The sequence below is a fragment of the Strigops habroptila genome, chromosome 1, assembly GCF_004027225.2.
Source record: "Strigops habroptila isolate Jane chromosome 1, bStrHab1.2.pri, whole genome shotgun sequence".
NCBI lineage: Eukaryota > Metazoa > Chordata > Aves > Psittaciformes > Psittacidae > Strigops > Strigops habroptila.
The window spans coordinates 132,154,521-132,181,000 of NC_044277.2; positions in this window are offsets into that span (position 1 = coordinate 132,154,521).

A 26,480-nucleotide genomic window follows, 5' to 3' on the forward strand; every position below is an offset into this window, starting at 1 on the left:
GTAAAATAATAGGCAATAGTTATTTCATGGTATGAAAGACTTGTAATATATCAAAAGTTCACCTTTTTCTGTCTTTATCATATATCACTTTGAACATTAAGTATACCTCCATTTCATATATTTTAAATACAGATTATGTATCTAGCTAGAACAATAATCTCAGAGAAAAGTACACTGAAATGATTGTTTGGGTTTGCATTCATTTTTTGAAATGTCTCCTAATTCATATCAAATGAAGCAATAGCCCTGCCTATAAAAGGCAGTGCAGTGCACCAGCTGATGCTTTCTAAGAGCGTATTTCTGTGTTAATGGAATATGGGAATATAAAATTGATCTGAACTAATGATTTTAGTGAGAAGAAAAAGATGGGGTAGCCTTTCACTCTGGCTGACCCATGAAGACAAGAGCCAACCTAACCCAAGCATTGCAGGAAGCAGTAACAAATGCCACTAGGAAGGCAACAAGCAGCACATATTTGTGAAAATGCCTCCTTTGAAGTTTCTGCGTAGATGCACACATCTGTGTCTGTTAAATTGTCTTTAGTACAAATGGGGATTTCCTCAGGCCATTTGTGACTGTTATTAAATGGCTACCAGGAAAGAGGTTACTAATTTGGCTTGTATCACCATGCTGAATTATAACTAAACATGCTAAATGTCACACTGCGCTGCATGCGGCATGCACACAAAGAGAAGCAGGCGGCTATAAAGCCATGTTGTATGGCTGTAGCAACACGAATCTGCGCAACCAGTTCAGATGCAGTTGAGTTTGTGATTAACAGCCTGCAAACATTTCCACCTTTTGCGTTTATGTGTAATGAGGAAGAGGATGGGGATGGACTGGCTCAGTGCTGTTACGTTCCTTACTTCTAATGAATCTGGCTCCACATCCATGGAGCTTCCAGGCCTGAAACCTCTCAGGGTTCAGGGGAAAAAAAACACCCTGTACAAATTAGCATGAACATTTCTCATAAAGAAGAGCTATGACAGTGGTTAGAAAACACTGTTGATTGATAGATTCTACCAGTGTTTCTCTCAAAAAGTTTCTCTTTAGGTCCTTTCCTAGAGATGGCAGCATATTCCTCCATCAAGTCCTTCCATATTATATGGGAGTGCAACAGCACTCCACTTTTTGGTCACATTAAGGTTGTTGGTTCCCCAATGCCATACAAATGCGTAACATGCAGATACAGTGGTGGTGGTGGAACAGGAGCTGACGAATCAGATAAGTGAAACTTGACAGGCTAAATATAAATCATACTAGCCAGCTGACGTACATGTTGTTCTAGCAGGGCTGATACATTACCGCATCATGTGGAGCACAAGCCAAAAGGTATGTCATCTGGAAAGGTGGGGAAGGGGGGGTGCAGCCTAGAAGGTAGGAGATATGTCAGCACGCAGAGGTGGCAGATCATTTCTCCTGCAGCTGAAGCCTGTGAAACAGATCCTGTAATATTCTCATTAAGGAGTTTGGGAGCACTTCAGTGATAAGAGAACTGCTTTTCTGTCTATGTTTTGTGATAACTGTTGCCACAGATACGTGATGCCTGGGCAGCAGTTTTCCTCTTCCTTCCAGCACTTTTTTCTTTGTATTGATTCAGCAGTTTTCTTGGGCAAGAGAACTTGGGTTTCATGGCAGTGACACTTTCTAGCTTGGACCAGGAAGCTGTATTCCCCAAAAGAGAGATCCTGGAAAAACTTTCAGTTTTTTATCATTTCTATCATTTATGCCATGCAAGAATCCAGATACTGACTGATGAACTATGCACATCATCCATTTCATTCCCTGTAGTACTGCCAAAATACTGTCCTCAGCATGGAAAAAGTGAAATATATTTGATGATGACAGTTTCATTATGTCAGGAACTCTCTGCTGTTCCTTGTTATGATGGACTTCTCCATTTCTGACTCAGATTCTGGTTCTGCCTCTTTCCTGCATTAACCTGCTGTGATCTCATCAGGAAAGCTGATCCATGAAGCTGAGGTTATAGCAAATGTTACTTAACCTAATAACTGATTTGACAAGTTTTTAAATGTCTTTTAACATTTTCTCTCTAGTTGTGTTTTCATTCACACTGTGCTGATAGCAGCTGAGTAGCAGCAGCCATGGAGGTAGGCCTGAAACTTGTATTTTCCTCCCCTACAGTATACAAACATATTTAAACCCCAAAGGAATCTGTGAGACAGTCTTGTTTACTCTGCTTGACCTGCAAGCATACCCTTTCTCTGTACTTTTAGGTGTAAGACATTTTAAAATCTATTTATGGCACAAAACATAAGGTTAACCATGCCGGGGGAAGAAATCCTTGATTTATCTGCAGTAGGTTCAAGAGCACTACAGATAGACAATGTCCATGCTGCTTCACAAATAAATATCAGTCTTGACCTGCAGAAACCAATCATGGTCTGTGTTTTTTGTATGATACGAAGCCAGTGCCTCTTCCGTGTAGAAAGTAAACTGAGATGACTAAACTGACTTCACTTGGTAATTCTCTCAGCAATCTGATCAAAATGATTAATGGTCATTCTGGTCAATGCTGGATTTAATTCAAGGTCACAGAAAAAAAGATTAAAGGTCACTTTGCTGACCAACCTCTATTTATCTAAGGATTTTTGTTATTAAAGGAATTAATCTGATAGTGTTTCCATACACAACATACTAATTATTTATACATTTGATTCAAAATTACTTCATACAAAGATTAAGATTGAGTCTTATATTACGGGCATGGGGCACAGAGATTTAGTCCTATGATGAGCCTCATCTAGATCAATGCAGCTGAATCCCGGTTAAAAAATGTAGATTTAAATGTGTACTGAGCCTTGTATTACACATACCCAGACCAGCTTACACCAAACATGTAATGTGCAAGTTCTGGGTAAACTGAAGGCAAAAAATACATCTTCCTTTGAGAAAAATCTCAGCTTTTGTGACACATTTATCAGAGTGTCTGTTTTCAGGAAGGCTTAGCCCATCATCCTTCTTTTTGAGATTTGAAGTGACAGATATTTAAAACAAATAATGATACAGCAATTTTATTCAGTCTCTGGAAGTTTGAGGGGAACATTCTCAGCCTTAAGGCACTGAATTTCAGTCAGAAGTAATTTCTAATGTTACTTCATCCTATTACTTGTAAATTCAATATAATTAGAGGCATATTCAGTTCATTACCAATTTGAACTCTTGCCCAGTTTTTTGCAGTCTGTTGCTTTTTCAAAACACTTTATTAAAAACTTGTTTTGCTGTCATATGTTTTAAAGGGAAATAATATCTCACAACTAATCATTTATTAAGATAATGCAACCACAAAATGCAGAAAAACAACAACATAACCTCACTAGAAACAGATGGAGAGTGAGAAATAAACCTTTGCTTGGTTGCACATGAATATTTTGAACTTACACTTGAAATATGTATTAGCTGTATTTTCATCCCAGGAGTGATAAATACAACATTAGATTGAAAAACAATTATTCCCCTTGCTTTTGGGCATACAGTACATTATTACCTAGACTCGCTTATTGTTTCAAATAATGTCTTCTGAATTTTCATGTGTCTTTCACTTCTCATAAATGCTTATAATGAGAGACAGGAAACCTGAGGAAAATGTGAAAACTATTTCACTATATGACTGTTATTTTATTCTTTTCTTTCTTCTGCTTCATTAGGCCAATTTTCAAAAATCAGAGCAGACAGCAAAGGTTTCCATTTTTAGTGGTAGATGAGGGGCAAGAGCAGTCTCTTAATATTACAGGCAGTGCCTCCCCAATACAACATCTTTTGGTGCTGCAGCGGGGGGGGAGAGGGGGTTAAATGGGTTATATTCTAGTTACAGAATCCCACAAATCTCACATTAGCAACCATGCATGCTGAACTCACTATTGTCACTGGGTAATCATTTTAACTGGTCTCAAGGAAGTGTTAGCAATGGCCTTCATTGAGTTCCTCCTGTTTGCATACAACATTGGTGCTGTGGCTCTATATAAGGGTATGAAAACTGGTTCTCCATACACTCTTCAAAGCTTTACCAAGAGGTTTGAAATCTGTATTTCCTGTGTCACGGGGCCACTGTTTCAGTTGCACACCCTATCTAAAGCTGTATTTGCTACTCCCGGGTTAACAAGATGGTTATACTGAGTTAGGTGCTGTAACAGCAGTAGAAGGCGCTGTGCTCACTGTCTGGCCCAGCAATGCCCAATGGCCATTAGCCTTGCTGAAAGATGAATAGGGATTGTCAATAATTCCCCAACAGGAATGTTGAAAAAAATACATCCCAACTCATGTTTACAACTCCTAAGGGATGAGTTCGAAGTGCAAAGAGAGCCCTGCAAAGAGTTTGGGTAAGTAAGGGCAGAATGATCCCCAGAAGTGATAGCAGGGCCTGGGATGCAAGTTTTGCATAGAAACAGGACTCTTCCTACCAAGTTCTGTTGGACTTGTGCAAGCGCCATGATAGCTTTCTAACTGGATACCCAAGGAGAGAAAAACCTCTCAGAGGTGCTCTGTAGTATAGGTATACACTCCTAATAGCACAGCAGCACTTAAGAAAACTGGTCCTTGAACCACTTTTGCAGGCCCCCAGCTTTCCCAGTACATCTCTCAGCAGTGTCTAGCAGGGGCCCATCCCCGCTCACTGTCTGGGGTGGTTTGTGAGCTGTTAGTGCAGTTCAACAAGAACAAAAACAAGTCTTCCAGTAAGCAGCGTTAGGGCGAAAGTCTCTGAAGTGCAGTCTCTGAAATTGACGGTCTCCCAGACAGTTTTTAGCAGTATTAAATTACTTTACAGTTATTATTTATTCATTTCCTTCTTCTTACAGGCAGAATCCCACAAGAATAAGTATTCACCTATCAATATAGATGTATATAGATCGCATGTATGCAAGTTTTTTATCCTTTCTGTGCTTTGTCCTTCGCTTCAATTTCTTCACCATTCTCTTTTTTTTTTCTTGCCTTTTTTTTTTAATTACTGTTGTTGTTGTGGCTTTAATTTCCCTTCCTACATTTTTTACTCTTATTATATCTCATCTTTTACTGCTGGCTCTATTCCTATCTCTGCTTGTCATAAAATGTCCAGCAGTTGAATAGTTAACATTGACAGACAGACATCACCTTCACAGGGCTTCTAAGTTAATGCTCTGATACCACTGAAAAGTCTGAGGCAAACTGAGCCCTAACAGCTAATAATTCGGGCTACTTGCAGATTCAGGAAAACAGTATTAAACTGGTTGCACTTCTTTCAGAGAACATTGCAGCCATGAGGGCCAAAAATGTAAAGTTTTATTTGTTAAAAACAAGAAAAAAACCAACCAACGAAACATTTAAAACAAACCAAACCAAAACTATATTCTTTAAAGTAATAGCATTTTGTTTAGGGCAGATAAATGTACAGGCTAAGTTGAAACCAGGCTGGTGCCACCCTCCTGCTGGGACAGAAATGGCAGGGATGAAAACACTAAGACTGAAGTGGCCCAGGGTTTGCCAGTACACAGGGTATTCCATAAAGGGGATCATGAGGGGAGACAAGGGGTGCCTACGAAGGAAGATCGTGAGAGGAACGGAAGGGAGGTCATAATGGAAAGTCACGAGGGAAAACGAGGGGCGCCCATGAGGAGAGATCATGAGGGGAGACAAGGGGTGGCTATGAGGGAAGGTCATGAGGGGAAAGGCGGGGCGGCCATGAAGGAAGATCATGATGAGAGAGGAGGGGTGGCCATGGGGTTTGAGGGGTGGCCATGAGGGGTAGGGGCAGCAGCTATACAGTGTGGGTCACTATGGGGGGCAGAAGGGGGATAACTGCGAGAGGAGATCATGAGAGGCAGCCAGAATGGGAGATCAGTTTTCCCTTAGTGACATGGTTTAGTGGTGAGCTTGGCAGTCCTGGGGTTATGGTTGGACTTCAAGGTCTTTTTCAACCTAATTGATTCTGTGATTCTATGATTCTATGATATCATGGTCTCCGTACACCTGAGGTCTGGGCAACATGCAAGAGAGGCGTGAACATGAGTATGTGTGTCCTCAACCTGTTCTGATCCTACATTTTGGACAAAGAGTAGCATATAGAGGACTCACACTTCTTCAGCAGCACTGAGGCTGTGGGGTTTTCATACATCCTTACCTGCCCAAAGCTCACTGATTCTTGGCTACAGTTTTTGCTGTTTAACCTTCTATAAGCATGTAAATATCCCAGCAGATATTTACATGACTTTCAGTCTAAAACAGGGATCTCAATCAAGTTCTTAGTGGTCCCTGGCTCTGTTGTGCTTGTCTGGAAGGGAAACCAGTGTTTGCAACGCCTAGGGGTTTACAAATCCAGATTATTTCCTGATTATTGATCAGATATTTCCCCTTGCCTGTGCAACTTCTGAAAAAGCCTTTCATGCTGCTGTGAAACACAGTGGCCCAGAGGTGGGAATCTGGAGCTCTTGTTGCCCTTGGCATGTCTCTCCCATCCAGGGAGAACCACAGTCTGCAGGTCAATCAATCCAGCACTTTGCACAGACACAGATGTGTCCCTGAGAGGGCTAAAGGGGTTGACAGGGCAGTGCTAAAGGCATTTCTGCAAGAGTAGTTACTGCTTGGATCTTTTGGAAACCACAACATACAGATAAATCAATCACAGGCTAACCACGGCTGGCAGTAGATACACTCACACCTCATGAATGGAAGTGAATTGTCTTCTTGTTTGGTAATTCAGTTGTTTAGTCCCAAGATCAGTTTGCCAGTTTAAATCAGAGCAGATTTCTGTAACTCAGCACTGCACATCACAGCTTGTGTGAAACAAATGCTCCAGTCTTCTTTGAACTTCTGAGTATTTTGACCTTCAGAACTTGTACCATGAATTTTTCAATTAACTAGCTCATAATTAAATCAACTGATTAAATAAAGAAGTTTTAGTTGATAAAGTACCGTTATGCATTCAGATGGCATAGGAGTTTTAATGATATGTAGATTATCCCTAAGAACAGCTCCATCCTCCTACATAGCTTCATAGGTCCCTCCCTGCCTGCAGCCCCATCGCTGCCCAGCCAGCCCACCCAAATGAGGCATGGTAGCCCTGGAGACAAGGATTCAAGACACTTTGTCTCTGCTCTTGGCTCCATGGGTGCTGACAGGGTGTACTGCTGTTTTGTGCTCCCATTTCCCTCTCCAAAATGAAGCTGTGATGTCCCCTCTGCTATGGGGTGTATAGAGCATGATCTAACTCATCCTTGAGATTCAGAGCCTCACAGCACAAAGGTACATTCAAGCAGCAAAGGAGAGTTGTCACCAAGTATTTTTCAGTGAAGGGCATGTGTGAGAAAAACTGGAGAAAAGCAGAAGACAAAAATGGACATTGCTTGAGCAAATATTGGAAGATGTGGCTTTAACAAAAGAAGAGGGTTTTGGCTGAAAGCTGGCTGAAGAAAGCTTGCAGTTGAGAATGAATCATAGAATCATAGAATCACATAATTATTGAGGCTAGAAAAGACCTTTAAGATCATCAATTCCAACTGTTAACCTAGCACTACCAAGTCCACCACTAAACCGTGTCTTTAAGCACCACATCTACGTGTCTCTTAAATACCTTCAGGGATGGCACCTCCACCACTTCCCTGGGCAGCCTGTTCCAATGCTTGATAACCCTTTCAGTGAAGAATTTTTTTCCTAATATCCAGTCTAAATCTTTCCTGGCACAGCTTGAGGCCATTTACTCTTATCTTATTGCTTGTTACTTGGAAGAAGAGACCAACACCCACCTCACTCCATTCTCCTTTCAGATAGTTGTAGAGAGTGAGAAGGTCTCCCCTCAGCCTCTTTTTCTCCAGACTAAAAAGCCCCAGGTCCCTCAGCCATTCCTCATCAGATTTATTCTCCAGACTCTTTACCAAAGACTTGTTGCCTTTTCTGGACCTGCTCCAGCATCCCAATGTCTCTCTTGCAGGGAGGGACCCAGAACTGAACACGGGATTCAAGGTGCGACCTCACCAGTGCCTAGTACAGGGGTCGATCACTTCCCTAGTCCTGCTGGCCACCCTATTGCTGATACAGGCTGGGATACTGTTGGCCTTCTTGGCTGCCTGGGTACAAGCTGGCTCATGTTCAGCCACCTGTCAACCAGCACCCCCAGGTCCTTTTCTGCCAGGCATCTTTACAGCCACTCTTCCCCTCTCCTGTTACATTGCATGGGATGTTGTAACTCAAGTGCAGGACCCACCACTTAGATACTCTCTCCTGTTGTTTGATTTGGCTTTTTAGCAAGATACGCTGGTTTCTGCGTAAGTAAGCTTGCCTAGAATAATACGGTTCACACGAATTTCTCCCTTTGATGGCAGCAACATTCAGAGCTCTCAGTCTTGGTTCACCGCTTGGTGCAGGCACCAAGACACATTGGATGAGAAGCTACCATGTGACAATTGCATGTATCTCAAGACCACGCCACCTTTGTCCTTGCTTGAGCATGAAGAGTGTTCTATTGCATATGAAGTTCCCTTGGCTTTGGATCATTATCAAACCATACCAGGAAAAGCTGCTTGACTTAGAGGTGTCATTTGGTGTGTCCTTTCCCATCCCTTAAAAGTGAGCACATGACAAAACACAACAAAAAACTATTTCTTGGAGGATAGAAACAAACAACTCAGGATTTTTCTAAAAGCTTTTTAGGCCAGCTCCCCAATGCAAATCTTTCTTCCAAACGTAGGACTCAATATGCCACATAAAGCCATACCTACTGCTCAGAGTCTAAATTTAGACTCTTTTCAGAACTGAAACTATACCAGAGGAAAAACATTTAACAATGGTCTTTATTTAGTTTGACATATCCCTCTTCAAAAACTTCCCTTGCAAATTTCTTTTGTGTTCTTTCAATAGGACAGTTTCTTTCCTTGAAATAATTCAAGTGTGGCATAAAGTGGGAGCTACCCATTTAAAAGCACATGCATGCACAAGTAAAAAGATAAAACAAGTCTCAAACAACCAAACTTCTATGTTGCAAATAGGGAGTAAGAGGGAGGAGGGAAGAAGAAAGAGGGAGGGAAAAAAATGCTTGACAGAAAAAAAAGAAATGGAAAGAAAAAGGTTGTGAAATATTTTGCTGATTCTTCTCAAGATAAGGATGCATGTAATATCTATCACATGGTCAATATTTTGATACTGTCATTTAAATATCTCACTATTGAAACAACCTGGAAAGTGGTAATGTCATATTAATAATTATCATATTATATTCCACAGATCAGTTCCCTTTCATGCATGCCTTCTGCCAGTATTTCTTCTGTGTTTTGTTTCACTTTCATGGAAGCACACGAGTGGGAGCAGGATTTGCTGCTACTACTACCAAAAGCCATAATTGCATGTTTCAGACATGAGAGCTAACTCCTGTACGATGGAATGTGATGATGCAGACAACAGATAATAGGATCAGAATAATCAAAACCAAGCTTCTTAGAATCAAGCAAATGTGTTTAATAACCGAGAGGCACCCTAATCCATAAAATGCTTCATACCCTGAAATGGTACTAAGTGCAATGTTTTTGAAAACATTTTCAAGATGTATTACTAGATTTTTAATTCCTGAACTGTGCATACAGCACATTTGTTTGATTTAGTGTCTAAAATAAACTTTTACTACTTTTTATTCCTGCTAGCACTGAAACAATTAACAAAATGGAGAGTGTATGAGAGTGCCCCCAGCCCAGTCATCAACACAGCTCTTAAATGCAATCCCCACTGTGTAGTCCAGCTTTGCCCTTAGCTTCACAACTATGGACCCACTGGTAGATTTCTCCTGGTGGTTGGAGAGGGGATGCAGTTTTGGTCTGTGTTGGGAGGAAGAGAATGCAAACACAACTTTATAAAACTCAGGCATCTAGGTTTTGTGATATTGAGATGTAGGTGGATCTCAGAAGGGCATTTAAATCAAGTGATAGAGACAAAAGATGTCAGACTCTAGGTAACTTCTGAGCAAGATAGTCACAGCCCAGATCATTAGATGATAGTGCATTTGGAAGGTGTGACCCTGGAAGAAGAAACAGAGAAAAAGATCAGCTAATAAAGGAGCAAAAAGGGGCCAGGTTTGCTTCCCTGGAAAAAAAAAAAAAAAGGAGGCATATGAATAGGCAAATGATGAGAGGACAAGAAAGCGATTCAGCCCCAATCTGAAGAAGAGAGAAAGCGACAGAAGTCAAAGAAAGAACAAGGATGATCCATAGGATGTTGTATGAAAAAACAAAAGCCAGAGGACTCTGTAGGTATTTTTGCTCACACTAAGAAGAGGAAGATCTCTGTGATCAGTGATTTTTATTAAGAGTAATTGGGAAGACTGTTGTCAGAGCCAGATTTAGACAAGACAACGGGTACTGGCAGCTAGGATCAAGGACGTACTGTAGGGCTTGAAAAGATCCTGATTGGAAAGAAAGAAAGAAAATCCACTGGCTGCCCTTCGTGATAGGCCAGATGACACTGCCATAGTCACGTTAGAGGTGATCAGGGATGGCTGCCAGCTGAAAATGCAGAAATGAATGAAGTTACAGGTGCCCTTCGGTAGGCAAAGAGCAAAGGCATGAGTCAAGATGTAGGATAAGCTGACAGTTCATGGGTCAGTGCTATCACAAGGTTCTGGGATGTGTGGCACTCAAAAAGGGGTTCAGAGGATGAGGACTGCTCTTGGGAATGGACTCCATATGGATAACTCCTAGAGTTGCAATCTCATGACTGATAAGAGCTTTAAACTAAAAACAGAGGATAGAGGATTGGGAGACTCACTTAATCTCCATGCCCGATTCTAACACAAGGAGAAAAAGGAAAATCAGTTAAATGAGATTATTAAAATGGGTAATAGGACACAGAAGGGGAGAGGAATAGGCAGCAAGAGAATATAGGAATAATATTGAAGAGAGGAATAAACGTTTGTGTGATGCATTAAATGAAATTTGCTACTTAAAACTGGATTAAAACGAAGAAAATCAAGAGAAATGCTGTGCATTAAGACCAGATACATATAGGAAGTAGAATCTCTGGTGCAGAACAAAAGAAAAGAATATTACAAGAACAATAGAAACACATTGGAATAGTAATCTTGCCTCAAACACAGCCATTGAAAGATATGCATTATTTAAAAAAGAAGAAAAGGTTAAAGGCGGTGAGGTAGCAATTCTCATTAACTGATGAAGTAGACTGAAAAGAAATAAGAATTGATTGCTTCAGTAAAACCCAGAAACAGACTATGTCAAAAATCACTTCTAGAAAGCCTGAAAAAGAGCATCTATGGGAATAAAAATAGGGTCTGCCACTCACTTTGATGGTTGGATCTTGTTATGGCTGGAGATCACCTCTTACTACGATAAACTAAGGGAACACATCATTAGAAGAGTTTCAAATTCACCATGCAGTAAGCAGTGCTTCCAAATACAGTACAAACTACCTTTGCATGAAAGGGACAAATTTCTACAGCAAGTAGTCCCAGGCTCCAGAGCAACATCACATTAGATACGGTTCTGGAAGTACCAAACCACTCCAAGGTAGCTGTTTGTAGCATAGACATTTGGTCTAAGTGACCACAAACTGATACAATTTTGAATAGGCAGAAGGACAATAACAGACCTAGACCTATGATCTGTGAGTCTGAACTTGAAATGTCCAGCAAGACAGAAAGTCAAATCTTAAGACCTCTAAGATACAAATGTAGCAGGGACTTGGCCTCAAGAGCACAAAAATTCCTACGAATTTGCAGCCCCATCCCACCTTCCCTACACTCAACAAAGGGGAAAAATCATGGTGGAGTAGAACAAACACCCCTCACAACAAAGTATGAGGAAAGAGCTGATGTAGAGCAAAAGAAGGAGCTGAGCAGCAGAGAAAAACTTATTTAAGGTCCAAAAGTGCAAGACTTAGGCTGTGGAAGGTCCTGCCAAAGAAATACACAGCAAGTGTGCAGTGCATCAGAATAAAGTAATCCCATGGACAAATACAAATAATACTACTGGGTCATCTTTTACCAGCCCTCTGTTCCAGCTATCCCATTGTAACTCAATTTTTACCAAGATCTGCTCAGCAAAAAGCAGTATGTCCACTTACAAGTCAGACCGGAGCTGTTTTATACTGGAAAGATCAGTGCAGTCTACGAGCCTAGCCTGTCCCATGTCACTGCAAATGAGTTAAACAAATCTGGTTTATTTTCCATGGCACCTAATGTGCAGAAGGCTTGGTTCCATGTCTCCAGTGTGGGCATTTACTTATCCAGATGTATCAACAGCACCATAAATCATCTTACCTTTCCAAACTACTTTTGACTACAGAAACTGCGTAAGGGGACCAAGCACTATCTCTCAGCTTTTATTTATACTTCATAGAGGCTGTTAGATGGCCATTTGGAGCAAGCAGGGTTGGCAGAAATGGTTGAGGAGAAAAACAGGTGAGGAAAGGGTAAAGAACTTTATATATTGAGTAGTGCAGTATATAAGGGAACCTGATGCTTAGGAAAAGTAAGAGCTTGAAACTGGGCATTGAAGAACAAATACCATGCAAACAGGAACAGACAGCACAAACTTCCCACAACGCAACCCTAATACCGTGCTGTGAGTACAGACAGGAGGAATCACACACACTGAAGATGAGCATTAACCCCCGTAGTGTTTTGGGGGCAGGGATGGTGGTTAATACTGTATTTACATAGTGACTATGTACATAGCAGAGAAGTATTGAGCTTTGACTTGGGTTTCTGGATGTGACTTTAATAACTACAAAAAGAACAGAGCGTTGGGCCTCAACCACTGTTTACAATGAGCACACCAACACGTGCCGTACGCCATGAACCTCAGCAGTTACAGGCAACACCTTCTGAGCACAGCGACTGGACTATGGAAAGGGCTGTCTTTACTTCATCAGGTGTTCCTGGGAACCCTGAACCCACAGCTAAGTGCAAGAATCAAAATCGGATGCCTGCCTGCATCCAGGGGCAAGCCCAATATAACCGCAGCTCCTGTCACTACAGAGTACCTGGTCTGACCGGGAAGCATCCCAGGTGACCTGTAAAGCCCAAGTCAATTTTTCATGACAATCCCACTGAGGGTCTGGGGTTAGTAGCCCTGTGACCACACTGGAAAGCAAATTATGTGGGCAGCAGTGACTTGCACCATTATTGCAAGGCACAGGGATCCTTTGCAGTCTTTTACCAGTCCTTCGATCTCTCCAGTGCTACCTCCCAGTGTCACTGGAGTTTTTCCGGCCGTTCCTCCTACCACTGCTACACCTGTGCTGGAAATGGCTACCTGCTGTGTCACTTCAACACGTTACGGCATGCAACAAAGATTCCCAATAGCATCTCCCTAGAGAATCCAGAATTTCTTTTTTAGGGTTACAGAAACTTTTAAAAACATTGGATCTCACATTGGATCTCACACAGGGCATACGCCTCCACTGGTGTGAAAATAATGCGTGTGGCTTTGCTCCTTCAGGCGACTTCTTTTTCGTGCATCAGGTAAATGATGAATTACCCTATCAGTCAGAGCTCTTCCTTTCAGGGAGATAAAAAGCATGTGCTTGAATAGAAGTTACTTGGTTTTAGCTGCCACACAGCCTCCCGGGTGGATGTGACAAGCTGCTTCTGTGGCGTCCAGTCCTGGGAGATGCCTCTTAGCTTCAGCATGGGATACAGTGCAGTGCAGCAAAATCGTAGCCAGAGCTAAAGTCTGGGCTTCTGGGCGCACCACCCAACTACACAAAACACTGCAAAGGCTGCAGGGCAAGGACAGCATGGAGTTGTTTTCATCTCTAAACCCAGTGGCTGACACACACAGTTGCTGCTGCAGGCTATAGTCCTGCTGGGCTTTGGGCTTTGGGCTTGGCAGATCTACCTGGGCTGGGAGCTGCAGGTCTGCATCAGTAAAAAGCTGCAGCCAAGCCAGGACAGATCTCCTTTAAAATTATATACATATATATATATATATGTACCTATATACAATATATATACATAAAAATGACATGGGGAAAGTAATTACTAGGGAAAATTCATAAGCTGGGGAGTGGCCCTGTCCTGTAGATGTCTTCAGAGGGCCCATTTTTATGCTTCTCATAACCACATACTTACCAAAGGAGGAAAATGTGGTTCTTGACTGGCAATCAGTTCCAACTCTTTACTGAACTTACCTTCATCCTCATGGCACTATCTTGCTATCCCCATAAATGTCTTACCCAAGAGTGATGAAAGAAACTGTTATTGAGCTCTGCTGGCTCTATCCAGTCAAATATACTGCGGGGACAGGGTGGTTGCTGTTTATGGAGCCTTTACAATGAGGGATGATCCAGATTTTAACCTTCTCATCATCGTGATATGATAGCCATGAGGGTAGTGAGCACTGCACAATCAGATTGGTCCACTGCCAACGAGTCTGAAGTTTACTTACAGCATGCGGATGCCTATACCAAAGAGTTTGGAGCATAAAGAAAACCTTCACAAGTCCTACTTTATTTTTTACTGTACTGCCTAATAGATGCTTTGTCAAGTTATACATTTCTTGCTGTGACAAATTATTATTCTTCTCCTGACAGGACCTCCAGCTGAGTCTGCTGTGCTCAATTAGGAGTAAATGCATATTTTAATCTGCCCCATGGTGTAGTAACATTTCACCCTGTGGCCTTGGCAAAGGCACCATTTAACTATTTCTGCAATGGTTTCACATGCAGCACATTATTCTAATGTCGGCATCATTTCTGTCTGTTCTAGTTTCCGTGGCAGTACTCCCTTGGGCATTGGGATGTGGACAATTAAAGCCCACTTTATCATTTTGGAACCGATGATTTCCTTCCCCTGGTACAGTTCATCACTACACAGCAGCTGCTTTTACCATCACAACCATCTTTGCTTCTCCAGGCCATCGCAGTCTCCTGGTAAGCTGTTGTGACCACTCTCCACTGGGGGACTTGTAAAAGGTGCCCCTATGCCCGTCCTAAAACAGTGCATCAGGCCTCTGCCCTCCTCAATAGTCATGACCAGCTCCAGATCTCCTCCCATCTACAGCAAACAGATCACCTCAAAACCACAGAGCCTATGCTGTATGCAGGATTTTCCAATAAATCATCAGGACTTTTGTGAAGTGTCTTCTAATGCTGAAGTAACACTTGAAAACTACCCAGGCGTGACTCAGCAGTCATGGAGAGCTGATGAGATGAGAACTCACATGACATTACTTTTATGGTGCAATATGGCTCTCTTCACTTTTTGCAGGGAAAACAAACAATTAAGGGTTATTTGCAGGGAAAACAAAAGCAAAAACAAAAGCAAAAACAAAAACAAAAACAGTCCAGGGAGAAGAATAAACTGCACTAACAAAAGGAAAAGTGGAAGATTCTTTACAGGAAATCAGGATCTCTGTGGAAATATTCAGTTGCGTTGGTACATTTAGAATGACATCTGCTCAGAGGGATTGCCCTGCCCTTTTTGACTGCCTCCAGGCTATTTTTGAACCATTGAGTCTCAGAAATACTTCTAGAAAAATCTTTAATTTCAAGACCCAAATTTTAGGCTTTTAGCTTTTTGCAGACGATCTTCTCATATGCTGCTTTGCTTACCTGTGGTCAGAGGTTTGATCATTCAAAACCCTTGTTTGCCTAAAACAAACTCATGGTCCCTGATGTATTCAGTAGCCTGAAAATCCCATTAATTATTTGCAATCATGGTTAGAGCATTAATTCAATGTCTCGCACTGAACTTGGAGAACAAATGTTTGACTGCATTTTTTTTTCTTTTATGTGCAGTGTGCTCTCCGGTACTACTTACCATATTAAAAATATATCTTGCCTTTTAATCAGCGCAAGCAAAACAGAGATAAGCCTTCTGAATAGGACTTTGAAAAGCAGTTAAAGTAGCAGAGGAATTATGTGCAAGTCTGTAGGGTACAGTTATAAAACATCATAAAAAAATTTAATTGGTACTCATGAAAGGCACCAGCAGCTGGGTTGAGAGGGTTCTCCATGGAACAGTTCAGCAAGGCAGCAGTAGAACAAATGTTTGCCTCTTCAATGCACTCAAAGCCTGTATTGGAGCACCACTGCTGAGTGATCAAGCCTGTTTAGTCTTTAACTTCTCTAATATAGCCTTCCAAGGTTGGCCAAGGAAAGGGATCAGGGAGCAGTCTGATAAAATGCCTCAAGTTAAAGGTTCAAGGCTTTGCACTGGCAAAGGTGGCCAAAGCAAGCAAAACAAGCCAGCCTGAGATTAGGATTGCCATACTCAAAATTTTAAGAAATGGTCACTTCTTGCACTGCATTACAATACGTTTGCAAGTCAACAGACTCATCCACTGTAGTTCTGGTATCTAGTAGGGCATCTAGTCTGTTACAAGCAGCTGGGTGATCCCAGGACTCCTGAGGAAAATCTGATGGCAATTAGAGGGCTCTGGGACGTGTCAGCTCCCTGGTTAGCAACAGGTCCAGTAGTTACCTTAGACATGAGACATAAGTACACAACATAGGCTTTCATTAATAGCACCTCACTTCCATGAGTGACCACTGAGCTCACACTTCACATGGTTTGACCTGCTTATGCAACACCACTGGTCATTTTGACACTGTGCATCACTGAAGTCTGATGTGGTGAGTGTGCTGTGCAGACCCTGCTATGGGAGAGCTAGCTCCACCACTAACTCCTTTGGGCTAGTTGTTACTGCTTTTTATTGTAGATCTGTGCCGGATCTGAAACAGCGCCTTAGCAATGAAAAGCTCCCCAGGAGATACGGGACTATCTCATTAGCAAAATTACTTTTTTCCAAGAGTGATTTTTGTGTAAACATAAAGCCCTTCATTTACAATGAAAGCATCTCAGCAGCCATCTCTTCTTCCTATTTTCATGTAATTTGCCAGGAATTTTTATTCTTTTCTTGTATTCATATGGAAAGGAGCAAGATTCTCCAGGAGCTGGCTGATGAGGCACATGTTTCAGGTGATGATAAGTACAAACGCAAAGGTAATCTGGGTGTGGCTTTTTGTTTAGTTGTTTTCACATTGCTTAACTTGCTTATTTTATTTGCTAGATTAATCCTAGCCCTACTGTAGCAGGTCTTACTGGATTGTCGTATCACGTGGCTCACACCACAGTCAAATAACTTCTTTTGGGGTGAGAATTAAATAATCTTGACTTGTTTTCACAGGCACAAAATAAGCAAGTTTGGGAGATTCTCACCAGGCCTTCCAAGAAGAGTGAAGGAAGGAGATTGGATAAGGCAGGAGAAATAGGATGGGCAGCATTTTACCCCTCCACATCGTGGAAATTGCATAGAGGGGCTTATCAGAAACTGTAGGTCCTGTGCAATTCACAGAAATGGGCTGTAGGACAAGGATCAAGTGGAACAAGCCTGTCTGTACAGGCCCAGCACAACTGGTCAGGCCAGAGCACCAGCAGACCAATGGCCATCTGAATGATTGATTGTGCATGACCACAGAGGCATGGGAATGCTCTTCTCTATCAAAGGTGACTGTAGAGAAATCCCTGTAAGTTTGTGTGGATTAGGATCTAGATGCTCACCTCTCTTTCTCAGGGGACATTTTGTTGCCCTATTTTCACTAAGTTAAACTCACATAACTAGATCTCAGCTTCCCACCCCAGTGATACTTCAAATGCAAAATTGAGACTTGTTTGTACTTTCTTGGTGACAGATTTGTCAGCCTAGAAGGGAGAAGGACGAACGAAAAACTCAAGTCAAAGCCTTGATCTGGCAAAGGAAATGTTACTCAACAGCAGCTAGGAGCTACCAGCCTTCAATCAACGAGCACCATATGAGCAGCATGGTTATCTAGCCATGGGAGAGAACTTCCTTCTGAGCATAACTGTCTCAGGGAGAGAAGCATATTGATAGCCAGCCTTTTTGCCACCATTTCTATCATAACTGGAATATGTTTGATAAAGCAGGTCACATTAAAAACCTGCAGTTATGAGATCAGAAAGGACACATTAGTCCAACAAGCAGTGCCAGAGTTGAAGGCAAAACCCAGCACTCCTACATCCCGGTCCAGCACCCTGTCAGAGCTTGTTTTCTCCATGCTTTCTTACCTACCCCTGGATGTAACGGTAGCATATTTGCATGCCGCCTCCACTCCAGTGAGACTCACCTTCAGAAAAAGGATACAAGCTAATTAAGAGCAAGCTCTCTGATGATCAGTTCATTTGCAATTCCTCACAAGCATGGTTTTGGGATTGCATAATACAAGGCATAACACCAGCCACTCCAATAAGAGAAATCAAGAGAGATGTGCAAATGGAGAGATGAGGATTTGTCCTTGAGGGAGGACATTTAGCATACCTAGAAACACAACCATTTTTAAAATTAATTAATCCCCTTAAGGAATTGTGAGTGATGGATTAGAGACTTTAACTGGGGAAGCAGTCTGTGACATGGTGTGTGTTTGAGGAGGCACTGAAAAAGGACATGAATTTGCAGTCTCTTGTGCTTAAGCAAAACCATCAGCCTCAGTGTGGAATATATTTATTGGCTGGAGAAGAAATGGCTCAAGGGGACCCTCAGAGCTACACACAAGCGGAGGAGGATTTGCGGTACCTACTGCTGGCCAGCCAGCTCTGAGAGCAGCTGTGCGAGAAGAGGAGAGGGAAAGCAGCACCAGGGAGGAATATAGCATGCAGTGACATTTTAAAAACATATTCTTGGCTCTGAGAAATGTCTAGATAAGCAGGGTAGCAGACAATATGGAGATTTCTTATTTTAATGGAAAAGAACAGCAGGACATTGCTTCAGATGTGCTTCCTCACTAAATGTGCCTGTTAGTTTTCGAGTCTGAGTCATCTCTATCTTAGTATGCAACATGTTCCACCAAGTAATGAGATTTCTTTGAGTTTCCACTGTATTAGATTTCTCTACACATCAAATATTTAATAAGAATTAGCATCCAGCCATCCTCCCTCCTCCCCTCCACAATAATATTAACTTCTACTGAGAAACCAACATTCTGCTATTCACAGTGCTGCTTTGAAGGGTAAGTGAAAAAACCCTGTATATTTTTCCAAGAGATTTGCTGTGCTCCTCTGCAAACACACAGTAATTGAGAAAAAGAATGACCAAGAGAAAAAGACATAGTAAACTAAAGGTGTGAAAAGAGACTTCTCATTAGTCTTTGTGTCAGTTATGGTATCTGAGGAACAATTTCATAGCAATAGCATATTTATTTGACGTGGCACAGATATCTGGGCTCACTGTTACGGATGGCATTTGCTCTTTATGCTTAAAGTACCTCTTTAACAAAATGGCACTCCATAAAAATTTAGTGTGTTCCTACTGTAATTAAAAAGCCCTAGTCATTTTTGCATTTATGATATAAACTATAATAGCTGTAAAATCCTGCAATTAATTTGCGCCAACATTTCATACTTGAGAAATTCTCATTACAAATTTCATTACTTATTCACTTATCTGTAATTTGTCCTATATAACCTAAAGAATATTAACAAATTTAGAGTCACTTTTGCTCTATTAAAAGCTAAATAGAAAAGCCTTTCACCTAGCAAGCCAATCATGATAACATTCTCAAGCCTGCTCCAAAATGGTGGTGAGCTATGGTCAGGCTATACAGAAAGAGATATTCTTTATGAAGTACAAGCCATAAACAACATACAAAGCCCTTTGGAAACTGTGTGATATATCCTGAGCTAATCCACTGCACCCTCATTAATTTAAAAGCATTACAAGGCTTGAGTGTCTTACACTGTGGCTGTGAATTTGACACACAGCAGGGCAGGACTGGCAGTAAAGCACCAAGGGAGTAGTTATCTATCCTGGCAAGAGCAACTATGCAAAGTTCAGAAGACAGGGATTTCTGTTCCCCCTTCCCTCTTCAGTTTTCTTCCCCATTGCTCACAGTCATCATTTGCTCTCTGGATGTATGCAGGACTTCAAGGGCTGTAAAATCTTAAGAAGCACAGAGACAAAGCCCGTTTTCCTCCAAATAAACGATGGTGCTACCAGAACAAGGCAAAAGAAAGGACTGGCAGAAAAGGGCTGCACATGTGAGCCCATGGGAAAGGGAGAGGAACTTCGGCTGCTCTGTAGTTCCTCCTGAATTCTGACTGCTGAATTCTGACTGCATGAGAGCAAGACTGTATATATATATATATATATGTATATATATATGTGTATATATATATATGGGGCCCAAGACTGCTGGTCGGTATTCAAGGATCACCTGCTACGTGCTCAAGAGTGTTGCATCCTGACTAGAAGAAAGTGCAGCAGGAGGGCCAGGAGACCTCCATGGATGGACAAGGAGCTGCTGAGGAAACTTAGAGGGAAAAAAGAAGCTTATAGAAGGTGGAAGCGAGGACAGGCCACCTGGGAAGAATATAGGAGCATTGCCCGAGAAGCTAGGGACCAGGTTAGGAAAGCTAAGGCCCAGCTAGAATTAAGTTTGGCAAGGGATGTAAAAGATAACAGGAAAGGATTCTATAGATACATAGCAAATAAAAGACAGACTAGGGACAATGTAGGCCCTCTCCAGAAGCTATCAGGAGAACTGGCTACCATGGATTTGGAGAATGCTGAGGTTCTTAATGACTTCTTTGCCTCAGTCTTCACCAGCAAATGCTCTGACCACACCACAAAAGTCTTGGAAAGCAAATGCAGGGACTGTGAGAACGAAGACCTTAGGCCCACTGTAGGAGAGGATCAGGTTCGAGACCATCTTAAGAACCTGAACGTGCACAAGTCCATGGGACCTGATGAAATCCATCCACGGGTCCTGAAGGAGCTGGCGAATGAAGTTGCTAAGCCACTGTCCATCATATTCGAAAAATCTTGGCAGTCAGGTGAAGTTCCCGATGACTGGAAGAAGGGCAATATAACCCCCATTTTCAAGAAGGGGAAGGTGGAAGACCCAGGGAACTACAGACCAGTCAGCCTCACCTCTGTGCCTGGCAAAATCTTGGAACAGTTTCTCCTGGAAAACATGCTAAGGCACATGAAAAACAACGAGGTGGTTGGTGACAGCCAACATGGCTTCACTAAGGGGAAATCCTGCCTGACCAATTTGGTGGTCTTCTATGATGGAGCCACGGAACTGATGGACAGGGGCAGAGCAGTTGATGTCATCTACCTGGACTTGTGCAAAGCATTCGACACTGTCCCGCACGGCATCCTTGTCTCTAAATTGGAGAGACATCAATTTGATAGATGGACCACTCGGTGGATAAAAAACTGGCTCGATGGCCGCACGCAAAGAGTTGTGGTAAATGGCTCGATGTCCAGTTGGAAACCTGTAACGAGTGGTGTCCCTCGGGGATCGGTGTTGGGACCGGTCCTGTTCAACATCTTTGTCGGCGACATGGACAGTGGGATTGAGTGCACCCTCAGCAAGTTTGCCGACGACACCAAGCTGTGTGGTTCGGTTGATACGCTGGAGGGAAGGGGTGCCATCCAGAGGGACCTTGACACGCTTGTGAGGTGGGCCGATGCCAACCTTATGAAGTTTAACCAAGCCAAGTGTAAGGTCCTACACCTGGGTCGGGGCAATCCCAGGCACTGCTACAGGCTGGGCAGAGAAGAGATTCATAGCAGCCCTGCAGAAAAGGACTTAGGGGTATTGGTTGACGACAAGCTTAACATGAGCCGGCAGTGTGCGCTTGCAGCCCAGAAAGCCAACCGTATCCTGGGCTGCATCAAAAGAAGCGTGACCAGCAGGTCAAAGGAGGTGATCCTGCCCCTCTACTCTGCTCTCGTGAGACCTCACTTGGAGTACTGCATACAGTTCTGGTGTCCTCCACATAAAAAGGACATGGAGCTGTTGGAGCGAGTCCAGAGGAGGGCCACGAGGATGATAAGAGGGCTGGAGCACCTCCCGTATGAAGACAGGCTGAGAGAGTTGGGGCTGTTCAGCCTGGAGAAGAGAAGGCTGCGTGGTGACCTCATAGCAGCCTTCCAGTATCTGAAGGGGGTCTACAAGGATGCTGGGGAGGGACTCTTCCTTAGGGACTGTAGTGGTAGGACAAGGGGTAATGGGTTCAAACTTAAACAGGGGAAGTTTAGACTAGATATAAGGAAGAAGTTCTTTACAGTGAGGGTGGTGAAGCACTGGAATGGGTTGCCCAGGGAGGTTGTGGATGCTCCATCCCTGGCGGTGTTCAAGGCCAGGTTGGACAGAGCCTTGAGCCACGTGGTTTAGGGCAAGGTGTCCCTGCCCATGGCAGGGGGGTTGGAACTAGATCATCTTAAGGTCCTTTCCAACCCTTACGATTCTATGATTCTATGATTCTATGATTCTAAAAACACCCAACTGCTCTTGAAATTTTGACTGTATCTTCTTCATGGCTATGTGTTCTCTGTCATCTTCTCTTGGGTTGGCACCACTGCTCCAACCCAACAGATGCCAGAACTCTGCCGAAAGCATCTTAAGTAAAGAAAAACATATCTCCAACACTGCTGACAACCCCAGTCAAGCTCTGCCCAACCTCCAAATAGCATTTCCGAATATGCTTTTCATGAACTTTCACCCTCTCTGTTTATTTAAACTCATTTTTACTTAAAAGAGGATGCTTTACTCCTTTCCCAATTTTTGACTGTGTTTTTGCAGGACACCGCTCACCTCACTCATTGTATTTATAGGCTACTTCTGGCAAGTCTTGCATGTGATGGTAAAATATAATGACAACAGAAGCCAGCAAGGAGCAGGCAGGAAAGGCTGCAGCTCAGATCGGACCTCTGGCAAAAAAGGAATAAAGACATTTTCTTCTTCATAGTGCAAAATCTACAAGTACAACTCCACCTCCAAACAACTGCCTGCTGAACAATTTGTATTACAGTTCAGTAACACAAGCTTTGGCCATGCCCTGAGTATTCTTTGAATGAATGAAAGAAGAATAAGCTATGAGGAAACAAGTAACGATGTCCTAAAGCTTAGGTAGGCTGAAACAAGAGAAAACAAACTGGGATACCATTAGCTTTAACTGAGAACTCTCCAAAGCATGCAGTTAAAGACCAAGATTTTATTCCAATGAGAAAAATGAACTTTGGCTGACTTTGCATCTTCACTTTGCAAACAGTATGAAACGCATTATAATACATTATGCAAAAGAGAAATACTATGTAAAACAAGGTCTAAAAACAAGTAACTTCACCTCCCTGAAACAGAGCAAAGCCCAAACACAGTACACCAGGATAGCATCACTTGGTTTCCAAGAAACTGTATTCACAATGAACAGAGACTCAAATATATGTAGATACTATATAAAGACATATATTCTCCCCTTCCCAACAATATATAACATTATATTGTCATTTTACTAGCCTTTGCACCACATTCATTTTATTTCAATCCGTAATTAACGTCTACAAAATTTAACTGTGAGACAGGAAATTACTATTCTAGCATAAGTAATCTTGCTTCTCAAAATGGCAGCTTTAACACAACCAACAATACAATTCATACATGAAAGAAACTGGCATGCTTATTAGTTTTGTGTGCTCCATCTTTTATAGAGTATTATGGTGTAAATTGAAATTTTATATGATTTAATAAACTTATATGATAGCCAAGTACCCACACAACTGTAACAAACTGTACTTCTCTCTTAATCAGGACTCTTGGTACATGCAGGACACTCTTTCATTATTGAAGCCTTAGCTTATGGCAAACCAGACACTACTAAAGTACCTTCAGAAAAGTACATTTACAGCACCACAATCCTTCAAATATACAGCCCTTAATTCTGGAGGATAGTTGTTGTAAAGGGGAATATAGGATCTACCTTTCTTCTACCGTGAATCAACTTTGCAAACAAGTTATCCAGCAGAATTTCCATTGTGCTGCATAATAAAACAGTGGCAACAAATGAATATACACACCTACAGACATACATGGGGTTTTGTATCAAGCTGACAGACACTAAAATGAAATAACAGAAAAATTGAGGAGAAAGAAAGGTTTATTTGGCCTCCAAATCTCTGGTTAGTTATGCAGAGATAATACCTAAGATTTAAAGTTATCTTGGTTTTGGTGCACTAGAGGCAATATGGGATACCAGCTGCCGTCTTTCCAAAAGTTGCTGGCCCACCTAGATAAATGGTCCTCTGCAGAAAGAACAGTGACATACAAGGCTTCTGGTTTGATCTAAAAGCCTTCTCCCTAAAACATGTGTAAACTGATTTCATATACTGGATACACGCACACTACTCTGCAGTTGCATTAAGAGCAGAGATCATCAATACTCTGGTATTCTTTATATTCTGGGTGCCAACTTTTTACTTGCCAAAATTATGACACCCTTGACATTCTTTCCTGGAGAATTAAAAAGTGTCTAGTAATTAGGGTCAACGTTTACTCTGGTTATCTGCAAGAAAGTATCAATGAAGGAACAATTCAGTCAGGCCACCACGTTTCCTATAAGTCACCCTCAAGCGTTTGCAAACAAGGCAAGTGAACGAAAGACATTCAGTTGCTCCCCTTCCTGCACGAAATGCCAGCAGGACTATAAACAGGGACTTTCAGAGGCAACTGAGTTGTCACCGTTTTTTATTCTCTGCTTCTATATTTTAAGCATGACCTTCCACCTGAGGCTTTTAGCATCTTTTTGCACTCTAGAGTACAGGCCATTGCACCCAAATTCATGCTCGAAATACATTTTTCGTGTTTGCAATACTTTTAGAAATTATGTTTATGGAATATCCTTGAAAGAGAATGAACTTTTTATTCATAATACATAAGCTTTACATTTTTAATAACAGAATTGGACCTTCACTGATTTTATAACTATATTATTAGCCAACACACTCTAGTTTCAAATTAATTCGAAATAACTCACACAATGACTTTCTGCAGTCTGAATTTGGAGAAGCATGGACTTTGAAGTAGGCAGAGACTGTTAAATTAAGTGGTAATTGCAGCTACCACTAATGAAAGTGCGGAATAGTTTCCCCGTTCCTTTGCACATTAACCGGATTTCTTCCGAGATGGCAGAATGGATGAGCTGCTGATCACCTTTTGCTAAAATCTGATTTCAGAACTGGCACAAACATCTCTGAATAAACTGGATTTCTCAGTATATTTTCACTGCTCTTTGTATCATGCAAATAGGTTTGTTTAAAAGCATAGTGATAATTTATATGCACACCAGCACGGAGTCTATGTTACCTTCTTACAGAATAGCTGTATTGGATTAGCGCATCCCATCCTCAGTAGGATCATGTCCCACTGTGGCAGGAGATGTGAGATGTGCAAATGCACATGGCTAGGGACCTCTGCAGATGTCAGTGACTCACTGCTCCAAGTGAAGTAAAGCTTCCTTCAGGACAGCATCTAAACACGTGTGGGTGCTCTCCTTGAGGGAAGACTTAATGTTTGCCAATGCCTAACACAAGTAAGACCTAACTGGAGCTTTTAGGTGCTGCTATAATATCATTATCAATTATTACACAGGCCATATTAACCCATAAGGTATACACATGCTTAACTTCAAGACTACTAAGAAACACGCATGATTATGAAACAGAAAATATCTTTGAGAAAATAGTATTGTAATAAATGTCTCAGTCACTGTGCTGGATCCTCACAGCATGTAGAGGGTTAAATTTACAAGACACAAGGTGTGCAAATAAAATGTCGTATTATCTTGGAGCAGAAGAAAACTCCTCTCACCCCTTCCTTCCAAGCCCACTAACGTCCTACATTTTCATAGGGGCTTATACGGCAATACTGAACTCAACGAAGCTGTTAACATTAAGTGCTACTACTGCAAAGTCAGTGTCTGCAGTGATAAAATCAAATTATAATATCTCCATGCATCATGTGAGGAACAAACTGGAGCTGTTTGGTTTTGCCCACTTCAGAATCAGCTACTTTCTTTACTGCAAATTTTTCTGTGGCAGATTCAAATAGACCAACACATGCTAAGAAAGGCAACTAGTGCTGGGCAGTTTCTAACCACAAAGGAGAAAAGGTTCTCTACTTTTGAGAACTGACAGGTCCTCATAAGATAAACCTGTCAGAAGGGTTAGCTAACATTGTTGTCTGCATCACAATCTGTTTCCCAGTAACACTGGGTCTGAGTAGCAGTAATAGAATTAATTATACTTCATTTTGCTGTCTTTAACAGTATTGACCAAATTTAAGAACAAATGAGAAGCGCTTATCAAGCTTGAAGAAAATAATCCATCAGTGGCACAATTTAAATTCTCTGCAGTTCTCTTATTAATCAAAGTAACACTTACTATCCTATCTCCACTTCCCATTAACAGTCATTAAGCACTGTTGCTGATTGAAGCAATTTCTTTAGGGATCTCAACCTCATTTTTAAGAGAACCTTCTACAGTGGAAAACAATATCATACAGGAACAGCGACTTCAAGAGAGGAAGAAGGTTCTTCAATCATGTTCTGACCTTGACATTTCTCTGCAGCAGAAGTTCACCAAGTACGCAACCAACATGCTCCAAACTTCTGCTGTCGTTCTTCTGGCAGCACCAGTGCCCCTCTATTAACCAGGGAGAAAAACACCACTTCCAAAGACAGTTATAGCCAG